This window comes from Mercurialis annua, linkage group LG8 (genome assembly GCF_937616625.2).
Source record: "Mercurialis annua linkage group LG8, ddMerAnnu1.2, whole genome shotgun sequence".
Taxonomy (NCBI): Eukaryota; Viridiplantae; Streptophyta; class Magnoliopsida; order Malpighiales; family Euphorbiaceae; genus Mercurialis; species Mercurialis annua.
The window spans coordinates 26,595,097-26,606,690 of NC_065577.1; the positions used below are offsets into that span (position 1 = coordinate 26,595,097).

General features: G+C 35.1%; 1 long non-coding RNA gene across 1 annotated transcript; it reads left to right on the forward strand.

The window, feature by feature from the left end:
- Positions 1 to 597: 597 nt before the first annotated feature.
- On the forward strand, positions 598 to 4,093 carry LOC126661197 (uncharacterized). The gene is made up of 2 exons (XR_008789748.1): positions 598 to 716; positions 3,826 to 4,093. It is a non-coding gene; the product is annotated as an uncharacterized LOC126661197 (long non-coding RNA).
- Positions 4,094 to 11,594: the final 7,501 nt, after the last annotated feature.

Consider the following 11,594-nt stretch of genomic DNA (forward strand, 5'->3'; position numbering starts at 1 on the left):
CTGGAGGCACTACTTGTACGGTGCGACTTGCGAGATCTTCACAGATCAGAAGAGTTTGAAGTACATCTTTGATCAGCGAGAGTTGAATCTGAGACAGAGGAGGTGGCTAGAGTTGCTGAAAGTGTAATACCCCGTATTATTTGATAGTATTTATTTTCGCGCGTGTCCAATTTTTATTAAGTAGGGCTTCGAAAATAGTTAATAAATTCACGAGATGAATTTATAAATGTGAAAATGTGATTTGGAGTGTGTTTTGCCTTAAGTTGGACTTTTGGCAATTTTATGTGTTAAATGTGAATTTTGCGATTTTACGCTAAAAACCGTCAAAATAATTATTTTAATTATTTTTAAGGGCCCAAAAATATTTTAATTCAGCCCATATGTTATGATTTAATGTTTTTGAATATTTGAGAAACTTAAATTTATTTTGCCCATAGAGTTCGATTTAATTACAAGAATGCCATAATGGCAAACTTGTAAATAAATGAAACATGAAATAATATCTAGATATTTCTCTAGACAAACTTGATGCTCAAGTTTCTTAATCTTCTTCTTCATTATGCTAGACATATTCATCACCATTTGAGATAGCCATTGTCAAGCTCTCAATTAAAGCACAACCTCCATTTCTTTTCATTTTCTCACAAAAATTTCTTAACAAAAAACGTTGCAATTTTCCCGTAGATTACTAATCTACAATTGCATGTAGGATCAAGGTATACCTTCAACCTCAAAGTTTAATTTTAATTTACTGATGTTATTTGGGTTTTAGATACATGCTTAGGTTGCTAAAAATTGTGGTTTGATGCTTAAATAATCGGTTTTAATTATTGTTTTGATGGGTTTCGGTTTTAATTGGTTTTATTATGTGAAATTAAATTATTATTTTTAATTTCTGGGCTGATCTAATTAATTAGACTAATATATGCTTTAAAGTGAAATTTTTATGGATTAGAAATGTTAAACATTTCGGGTATTAATTTAATGGTTTGGAGTTCGATTTTTAATAGTTTTAAAGGCTTAAAAATCACTTAAAAAGGGTAAATAAATGGATTTTAAATTTCTGGAAATAAATTGGGTTATGTTTGAGTTAGATGTTGGGTTGATGGTGAATAAATGTTTAATGGTCAATTTTTAATGGTTTGTTAACCGTGTTTAATTTTTATAATAGTTTAATCGGTAAAAAAATGTTTAAAAAGGGTATTTTTGTCATTTTAATTTCTGGACAGAAATTATTCATAAAAAATGTATGAAATATATATGTTGATTATTTATGGAATTAAAATGATTAAAGTGATGTGTTTTGACGGATTAATAATCGGTTTTGATTATTAATTGTTTATACGGTTTTAAATTGTTAAAATTATGAAAAATAATTTATTTTAATTTTTGGGCTGCTGTTTTAGTATGATAATTAAAATAAATATGTTTTGGTTAATTTGATTGGATTATCCATAATTGATGAATACTTAAGAAATTAAAAGTTACGATTTTCATCTAAATTGTGTTGCATGTCGATGAATTAAATGTGAGATCATAAAATTGAGTTGATGAGTAAGCTTAGACTATTTAAAGGATTGATTGATGTGATTTTCAATTGATTTGGACTTGATTGTCAAAAATTAAAGTTTAGGGGTTAAAATGTAATTTTCGTAAAAAAAAGGATCAATCTGTAATTTAACCATATTTCCATATTATTGATGTGTATAATCTGATGTGAAATGATTTTGAGAATTTTAAAGAATTTTGATGATTTTTAAAAGAATTGGGTTTGTTTGCCGAAAACTAGAATTTTGGGGTTAAATTGTAGTTTTCCAAAGTTGAAGGGCTACATGGTATGTTAGCCAAAGTTTCCAGATTATATTTGTTAATAATCTGAGGTAAAATAATTTTGGGTATTTTAAGTAATTTTGTCGATATTAAAATCGATTGAATTACGAAAGGACCTAAATGGTCAATTTTGAAAAGTTGAGGATATTTTGGTATTTTAAGCAAAAGTGAAATTTAAGCTAATACGGGGCTGTTTTAATAAATTGAAATGAATAAAATAAGTTATGAACTTACTAAATACGAAATAATTTTGAAGACTAGAATTAATTAATTAAATCTAATTAAGATGGTATAGAATTAATTCTAGAGTTAGGATTTTATTAATTAAGGGAATTAATATTTTGATCCTAACTAGATTTGACAAGTTGTCGAGCTATCGGGTCGGAGGACGAAGGAAATTAACGGAGTTGTATAAAGGAGCATTGACGGAGTAATACCGTAGTAAAACGGTTTCTGTGAGTACATGTTTTTACATTTCGGTATTCGTAAAGTCTTATATTTTAACATACCATGTGATATATGTGTTGCGGTGTTATATGTTTACATGCCTTGTATCGATGTTTGTTTTATGTATATACTATATGTATATATTATTTTGATATAGAAAGGTACACACATAGTTTTGAAAATTATTATGCAATTGTTTATGCTTAAATGTGTGTTATATCGGTTGGCTTCGCTATCGATGTCAGGAATGTGTGTGTGTGTGTTACATCGGTTGGCTTCGCTATCGATGTCAGTTTATGTGTGTGTGTTACATCGGTTGGCTTCGCTATCGATGTCAGTTTATGTGTGTGTGTGTTACATCGGTTGGCTTCGCTATCGATGTCAGTTTATGTGTGTGTGTGTTACATCGGTTGGCTTCGCTATCGATGTCAGGAATGTGTGTGTGTGTTACATCGGTTGGCTTCGCTATCGATGTCAGTTTATGTGTGTGTGTGTTACATCGGTTGGCTTCACTATCGATGTCAGTTTGTGTATGTGTTACATCGGTTGGCTTCGCTATCAATGTCAGGAATGTGTGTGTGTGTTACATCGGTTCGCTTCGCTATCGATGTCAGTTTATGTGTGTGTGTGTTACATCGGTTGGCTTCGCTATCGATGTCAGTTTATGTGTGTGTGTTACATCGGTTGGCTTCGCTATCGATGTCAGGAATGTGTGTGTGTGTTACATCGGTTGGCTTCGCTATCGATGTCAGTTTGTGTGTGTGTTACATCGGTTGGCTGTGCTATCGATGTCATGCGATTAGGAAAGATCGGTTGGCTGTGCTATCGGTCTCAGGCGATTAGAAAAGATCGGTTGGCTGTGCTATCGGTCTCAGGCGATTAGAAAAGATCGGTTGGCTGTGCTATCAGTCTCAGGCGATTAGGAAAGATCGGTTGGCTGTGCTATCGGTCTCAGGCGATTAGGAAAGATCGGTTGGCTGTGCTATCGGTCTCAGGCGATTAGGAAAGATCGGTTGGCTGTGCTATCGGTCTCAGGCGATTAGGAAAGATCGGTTGGCTGTGCTATCGGTCTCAGGCGATTAGGAAAGATCGGTTGGCTGTGCTATCGGTCTCAGGTGAATATGGTTGATCGGTTGGTTGTGCTATCGGTCCCATTATATTGCGTGTGTGTGTGTTAGATCGGTTGGCTGTGCTATCGGTCTCAGGTGAATATGGTTGATCGGTTGGCTGTGCTATCGATCCCATAGTAATATGTGTGTATATTACATCTGTTAGTTTTTCCATCAATGATAGATGGATGGAATTGAGAAATGTGTTTTCAGTTTAAAAGTCAAGGTGAATGGTTGACTTTTATCGATATGGAATGACTTGTCAAAATATGTTATGTGTGAGCTCAGGCTTCAATTGTTTTAAAGATGTTTTCAAAGGATTTCGAAAATAAATAAAGTTATTTTAAATATAAAACGGTTTTTAACTTTATGAAATATTTATTTGTAACGGCATGAACTCACCAGTATATCTGACCCACGTTGTGGAATTATTTTTCAGGAAAGCTGGTCCGATTTTGAAGAAGGCTTCCGAACGTTTATTTCTCGGAAGTCTACTTTGATAAAAGACTGTAAAGAAGGTTTTAAGTTCTAGTTGTCCGCAGTAGACTAGTATAGTCTTATTGTATTTAAATGTTTTAAAGCACATTTAAAACTCTGATGTTTTATCTCATCAGTTATTTAATAAATGTGTCATACGTTTCTTTTTAAAAGCGAAAAATTTATAGTGTTTTTCAGGCTTGCTACGGGTTTCGGAGCAACCACTCCCATTCCCTAGCGCCGGTCTCGACCTGAGATTTCGGGTCGTGACAGAAAGACTACGACTGTACTATTCAGTACCATCCTGGTAAGGCTTATGTGGTAGCCGATGCGTTGAGTCGCAAGTCTTCGGGCAGTTTGGCCCATATTTCTGAGGTTGGATGTAGACCCATGGTTAGAGGGTAGCATGGTTTGATAGCTTCGGGCTACGGTTTCAGGTTTCCCAGAATGGTAGTTTGTTGGCACATCTGCAGGTGCAATCGGTTTTAATTAATAGGATTTAAGCATTACAAGTTCAGGATCCACAATTGAAATGGATTATGGATGAGATCCATATGGACGGGAATTCCGAGTTTGTTTTTGTTGACGGAGTTCTCAGGTTTTGTTCTAGACTATGCGTTCCAAATACGGATTGTTTTAGAGACCAAAGTTTGGAGGAAGCTCATAGGTCAGCTTACATTATTCATCCGGGATCTACCAAGATGTACCATGAATTCAAGGGTACGTATTGGTGGAGCGGAATGAAGAAAGATGTTGCAGAGTACATGTCCAAGTGTCTGACTTGCCAGCAGGTGAAGCTGGAACATCAGAGAACTTTTGGCTATCTGCAACCACTACCTATTGCAGAGTGGAAGTGGGAGAAGATTTCCATGGACTTTGTGGTAGTTTTACCACGTACTCGACAGGGGTACGATTCCATCTGGGTGATAGTCGACCGTATGACTAAGTCGGCTAATTTCCTTCTGATCAAGGCTTCGTATCCTGCTTCGAAGTTGGCTCAGATGTACATCGACATGATTTTCAGTTTGCATGGTGTACCGGTTTCGATTGTTTCAAACAAAGGTTATGTTTTCACTTCGAGGTTCTGGAAAGCGTTATAGGAATCCTTGGGTTCTAGGTTGGATTTCAGTACAGCTTTTCATCCTCAAACTGACAGTCAGTCTGAGAGGTCTATTCAGACGTTGGAGGATATGCTCAGGATGTGCATTCTTGACTTTCAAGGTAGCTGGGATACTCATTTGCCGTTGATTGAGTTTTACTACAACAATAGTTACCATGCGAGCATTAAGATGGCACGTTATGAGGCTTTGTACGGACGCAAGTGTCGATCTCCTATTTGTTGGGATGAGGTGGGCGAGCGAAAGTTGTCTGGTGCTGAGATTATTCAGGTTACCTTAGAGAAGGTACTGTTGATAAAACAGAGGTTGGAGACTGCATTTAGTCGGCATAAGAGTTATGCTGATCCGAAGAGAAAAGACATCGAGTTTCAGGTGGGAGACTTTGTGTTTCTTCGGGTTTCGCCTATGAAAGGCGTGTTTTGTTTTGGTGTCAAGGGGAAATTGGCACCGAGGTACGTTGGTCCTTATGAGATTTCAGAGAGGATTAGAGCTGTGGCTTATCGCCTGGTTCTGCCGCTAGACATGTATTTAGTGCATCCTGTATTTCATGTTTTTATATTGAGGAAGTGCATCTCAGATCCGTCACATGTGATTGTGCCTTAGAGTGTTAAGATTGACCAAGAGCTGTCCTATTAGGATCAGCCAGTTGAGATTGTTGATACGCAAGTGGGTAGGTTGCGGAACAAGGAGATTCTGATGGTCAAGGTTTTGTGGCGGAATCATTCTGTTGAAGAGTGCACTTGGGAGACGGAGTCCGATATGCGGAATCTTTACCCTTTCCTCTTTCCTGAGGTATGCGGATTGTTATTTTCTTATGTGTTTTGGTTGCTTGTTTATATGCTTGTTGTACTTTTAAGTTTTATTTGGCTGTGTTTAAATTCGAGACAAATTTTTAATAAGTTGGGGAGAATGTAAAATCCCGTGTTTTTCGCTCCCGTTTCGAGTTGATTTCGGGCTCGTTTGCTGGTGGTACGACATTTTTGGGTGGGTTTTATGTCGAGGAAGGTTTTCTGGGTTCGATTATGATCGAATCGGCCCGGTCAGAACTGGGCCAGCTTGTGTGCGTCCGCACATAAGCAGTGTGCGCCCGCACACTGTTTTTTAGCAATGTGCGTTCGCACACTTCTTGTGCGCGAACACACACCAGTTTTGCAGTAGTGTGAAAGCGCAGATGCACACTGCCGCCGGGATGACAGGTCTATTAAGGACCTGTCATCAGACGTGTTTTTATTTTTCTGAAGCCCTACATTATTTTCTGAAATCCTATCCGACCCTTTTCAGAGAAAAGCCTTCAGAGACTTTCGAAACATCTTTTCCTTTCATTCGTCCGAGTTTCGGTAAGTGATTTAACGTTATTGTTATTACTCTTTTAGTATCGCAACGCCGCTGAAATTATTATGTTCTTTATTATGGTAGTTCCAGTCTGAAGTATTCTATCCGGTTTATAGTATTATTCGTTCTCAATCATCTCTACGCCTTGTAAGCAAATTCGGTATGTGAACTTTTCTCGTTATACGTCGATACGATTATCGTTTCATATTTGTTGTGGATGCCGTTCTTACCTTTCTCTACTGCCATTGTCTGATGTGTAAGGGAATTATCACCGTTGTTGTTTGTCCCTTAGTTCACGTCTCATCCGAGTTGTATCGTCCCTGAGTCGCTGTCCTTGTTCATCAAACGGTACATTGATTTCATTGAGCTTTTCATCAGATTCCATGGCTGCCATAACTAAATTGTTGGGTCATGGCTTGGTTTGTATTGATTAATTGTTGGTTTTACATATTTGCTAGCTTTAAATCATGCTTGGCTGGATGTTTAAATATATGGCAGAAACTTGAAATTGGAATTGGAAGAGATGGCATAATGGCCACTTTAATCATCAAATTGTTTTGTTTAAATCAAGTAGATACTTCAAGTTGGTTTTAATCTATTTTTAATTGATTTGATATTAACTTTTAGTTTGTTTCGATTTATAAATTGGTAAATTGAAAACGACATATATTTTATAACTTAAATTTTTATAATTACTCGGGTAATTATATTTGATTTTAATATCAATTTGGCATGGCATTTTGGCTAATTTACAATTTAGCCACTAAAGTTTCTAAAAACTTATTCAAGTTAAGTTTTATCTACGGATTTTGTTTCGAGGATAACTTTTGGATTTTTGTTTGAATTATAATTTAGCATATTGAGAACGAGTAATTAATTTGATTTCAAATCAAATTGGCTAAATAGCATTTTGTATATGTATATGTATAAACAGCTTTTGAACTGTTTTTCGTCATTGTGGATTTGATTTGGAACGTGCTACTCGATGGGCATCGTCGGGACTGCGTGCGCACCGGAAATGATTATTACGGTATTGAGGTAGGTTGGAGATACGTCTCACCTTAGTGAGGGCACCGGTGGAAGATACATCTCCTGGGCTCACTATTTATTAACTGATACTCGAGGATCATTTATTGAAATACATCTCACCAACACGACAATGGATTTATAATTGTGGCTTAGGGTTTCATTGATAATCCATAATGAACAAATGTTTTATTAAACGTTTTAAAGGTTTTTTAACTTAATAAATGTAAATGGTTATATAGACTTGACTCAGTAAATCTGACCCCGTTGTTTTCCAAATTTTCCAGGTTTATGATTTGAGGATTGGTTGATCTCCGTTTCTTCATTCTCGGAAGTTCTTTATTTTATTTTCAAAACAAAAGAGTCGAACTGTTTTATACTCTTAGACCGCAATAGTAGTATCATAATATTCATGTTTTAGTCTTATACTTATATATTTAGACTATTGTTTGTTGGTATGGTCCAACTATTATTTCATCAGCTTTGGCATGATTACAGTGATTTTGGGTATTATATATTATTTGCCATGTTGTTGGAGTTTAATTTGAGATTAAGTATACTTTGAATATATGTTGCTTAAATGTACTGCTAGATTAAGTTAGAGTCTCGTTTGTCCCCGAGCGTGTGGTTTTATGCAGGTAAATCGTTTTATTTGTTTAAGTTGGTTATCCGCAAGATTTGCTACGGGATTTGGTACGACTATACCCATACCCTAGCGCCGGTCATGATTCATGAAAATGGGTCATGACAGTTACGAAACAAATCCAAACGTTTCACCTTTTAAGCGATTTAGGCCAAACGTTTACAAACGTAACCAAACAAATTCAACGTTTCACCTTTTTAGCGATTTAAGCCAAACTTTTACAAACATTATCAAACAAATTCCAGACGATTATAAACGTTACCAAACAAATCCAAACGTTTCACCTTTTTAACGATTTAAGCCATACGTTTCACTTTTTTAGCGATTTAAGCCAAACGTTTAAAATGTTACGAAACCAATCCAAACGTTTAAAACGTTACGAAACAAATCCAAATGTTTCACCTTTTTAGCGATTTAAGCCAAACGTTTATAAACGTTACAAAACAAAACCAAACGTTCCACCTTTTTAGCAATTTAAGCCAAACGTTACGAAACCTATAAAACAAATCCTAACGTTTCACCTCTTTAGCGATGTAAGCAAAACGTTTACAAACGTTGCGAAACAAATACAAACGTTTCACAGTTTTAGCGAGTTAAGCCAAATGTTTACAAACGTTACGAAGCAATTCCAAACATTTCACCTTTTTAGCGATTTAAGCCAAAGGTATAAAACGTTACAAAACCAATCCAAACGTTTAAAACGTTACGAAATAAATCCAAACGTTTCACCTTTTTAGCGTTTTAAGCAAAACATTTACAAACGTTACGAAATCAAAAACGTTACGAAACAAATCCAAATGTTTCACCTTTTTAGCTATTTAATACAAACATTTAAAATGTTACAAAACCAATCCAAACATTTAAAACATTATGAAACAAATCCAAGTGTTTCACCTTTTTAGCGATTTAAGCCAAACCTTTACAAACGTTACGAAACAAATCTAAACGTTTCACCTTTTTAGTGATTTAAGCAAAATGTTTACAAACTTTACGAAACGAATCCAAACATTTTACATTTTTAGCGATTTAAGCCAAACGTTTACAAACATTACGGAACAAATCCAAACGTTTCACTTTTTTAGCGAATTAAGCCAAATGCATACAAACGTTACCAAACAAAACACGTTACGAAACAAATCCAAACGTTTCACTTTTTTTGTGATTTAAGCCAAATGTTTACAAACGTTGCGAAACAAATCCAAAAGTTTCGCCTTTTTAGCGGTTTAAGCCAAACTTTTTCAAACGTTACAAAACCAATCAAAACATTTCACCTTTTTAGCGATGTAAGCCAAAGATTTAAAACGTTACGAAATAAATCCAAACGGTTCTCCTTTTTAGCGATCTAAGTATACAAACGTTGCGAAAAAATCCAAACATTTCACCTTTTTACTGAATTAAGCCAAACATTTGAAACGTCACGAAACCAATCCAAACGTTTACTAAAGTAACGAAACAAATCCAAACATTTCACCTTTTTAGCGATTGAAGCCAAACATTTAAAACGTTACGAAACCAATCGAAACGTTTTAAACGTTTGTTTCACCTTTTTAGCGATTTAAGCAAAATGTTTACAAACGTTATGAAACAAATCCAAACGTTTTACATTTTTAGCGATGTAAGGCAAACGTGTACAAACATTACAAAATAAATCCAAATGTTTCACCTTTTTAGCGCTTTAAACAAAAAGTTTAAAACGTTACAAAACCAATCCAAACGTTTCACCTTTTTAGCGATTAAAGCAAAACGTTTACAAACGTGACGAAACAAATGCAAACATTTACAAATGTGACAAAACAAAAACATTACGAAACAAATCCTAACGTTTCCCCTTTTAAGCGATTTAAGCCAAACGTTTACAAATGTTACAAAACCAATCCAAACGTTTAAAACATTACGAAACAAATCCAAATGTTTCAAATTTTTAGCTATTTAAGCCAAACATTTACAAATGTTACGAAACAAAGCCAAATATTTCACCTTTTTAGCGATTTAATCCAAACATTTAAAAACGTTACGGAAAAATCTAATACATTTCACCTTTTTAATGATTGAAGTCAAACATTTAAAACGTTACGAAACCAATCCAAATGTTTCACCTTTTTAGCGATTGAAGCCAAACATTTACAAACCTTACAAAACAAATCCAAATGTTTCACATTTTTAGCGATTAATGCCAAACGTTTACAAATGTTACGAAACAAATCCAAACATTTCACTTTTTTAGCGATTTAGGCCAAACATTTACAAACGTTACGAAACGAATCCAAGCGCTTCACCTTTTTAGCGATTTAAGCCAAACGTTACCAAACAAATCAAACGTTTACAAACGTTACCAAACAAATCCGACGTTTCACCTTTTTAACGTTTGGCTTAAATCGCTAAAGTATATCTCATATATGGTACAACAGCCAACAAATCACCCAATGTATAAGCAGTAAACATTCCAAAGTAAAGCATCAGTAATATATAAGACCGACACTCAACATTCCAATAGATGAAGGTAGAAAGTTTTGAAAACAAATGATGACGTTTAAAAAGACAAGACTTGAATCCTAATTCCGCAGTAGATCCTATGACACAACCACATATAATATGCCTTAAAGCAGTAATCATTTAACATGCAAAAATTTGGCCTTAGTTCGAAACTAAAGCTCTGATACCAACTTTGTCACGACCCAATTTCATTTTTCGTGACCGGCGCTAGGGTATGGGTATGGTTGTACCAAAACCCATAGCAAGCCTCGCGGAAATCAAATAAACATTTAAACCTGCAGAAAACTGCTCGGGGAAACCGAGACTCCAACCTAGGTCTAGCAATTTATATTACAGTTCTAATATAAATAACTTAAATATCTTAAATGTTCAACAACATGCCTTATATATAACAATATCGTAATCCAGAGTAATCATGCCAAATATAAATAATCGAATATATTGACAATCCCAAAGTGTAATATCAATTGTAATAAATAAACTAGTTCTACTGCGGTCTAAGAGTTCGAAAACATAAACTAGTTTAACTAACATAAAAACCTCCGAAGAATCAAAAGAATCGGAGTGGACCAGCTTTCAAATCATAAACCTGGAAAATTTGGGAAAACAACGGGGTCATATATACTGAGATGAGTTCGCAATACTATTTACATTTATTAAGTTTAAAACCCTTAAATCAAAACATTTTATACAAATATACTATGATTATGGAAAACAGTATTGAAATGATCCCAGCGTAAGTATGACATAGCATACTGATATACCCAAAGTGGACGGGAACATATCCTCGTCATATACCAGCGTAAGCAAGACATTAGTCTGCCGATCCCAGAGTACTTACCGGTGCACACAATCTCGATACAAGCCTATCGAGTAACTCGTTTCAATCCAGATCCATAATCGCTTAAAACAGTTTAAAAGCATTTATAATACTAAAATAAATTGTGGTACTTAATAGAACGGTAAATAGCACTACAAACTCACTGTAGACTCCGAAGCACGAGCAGTCGACTGGTCTAAAACAATGTATAAGTTAAAATATGAACAACCCCTAACTCTAAGATTAATAGACACCATATAGGACTAGCATCTTAACACAACCAAATATCAACATTCGAA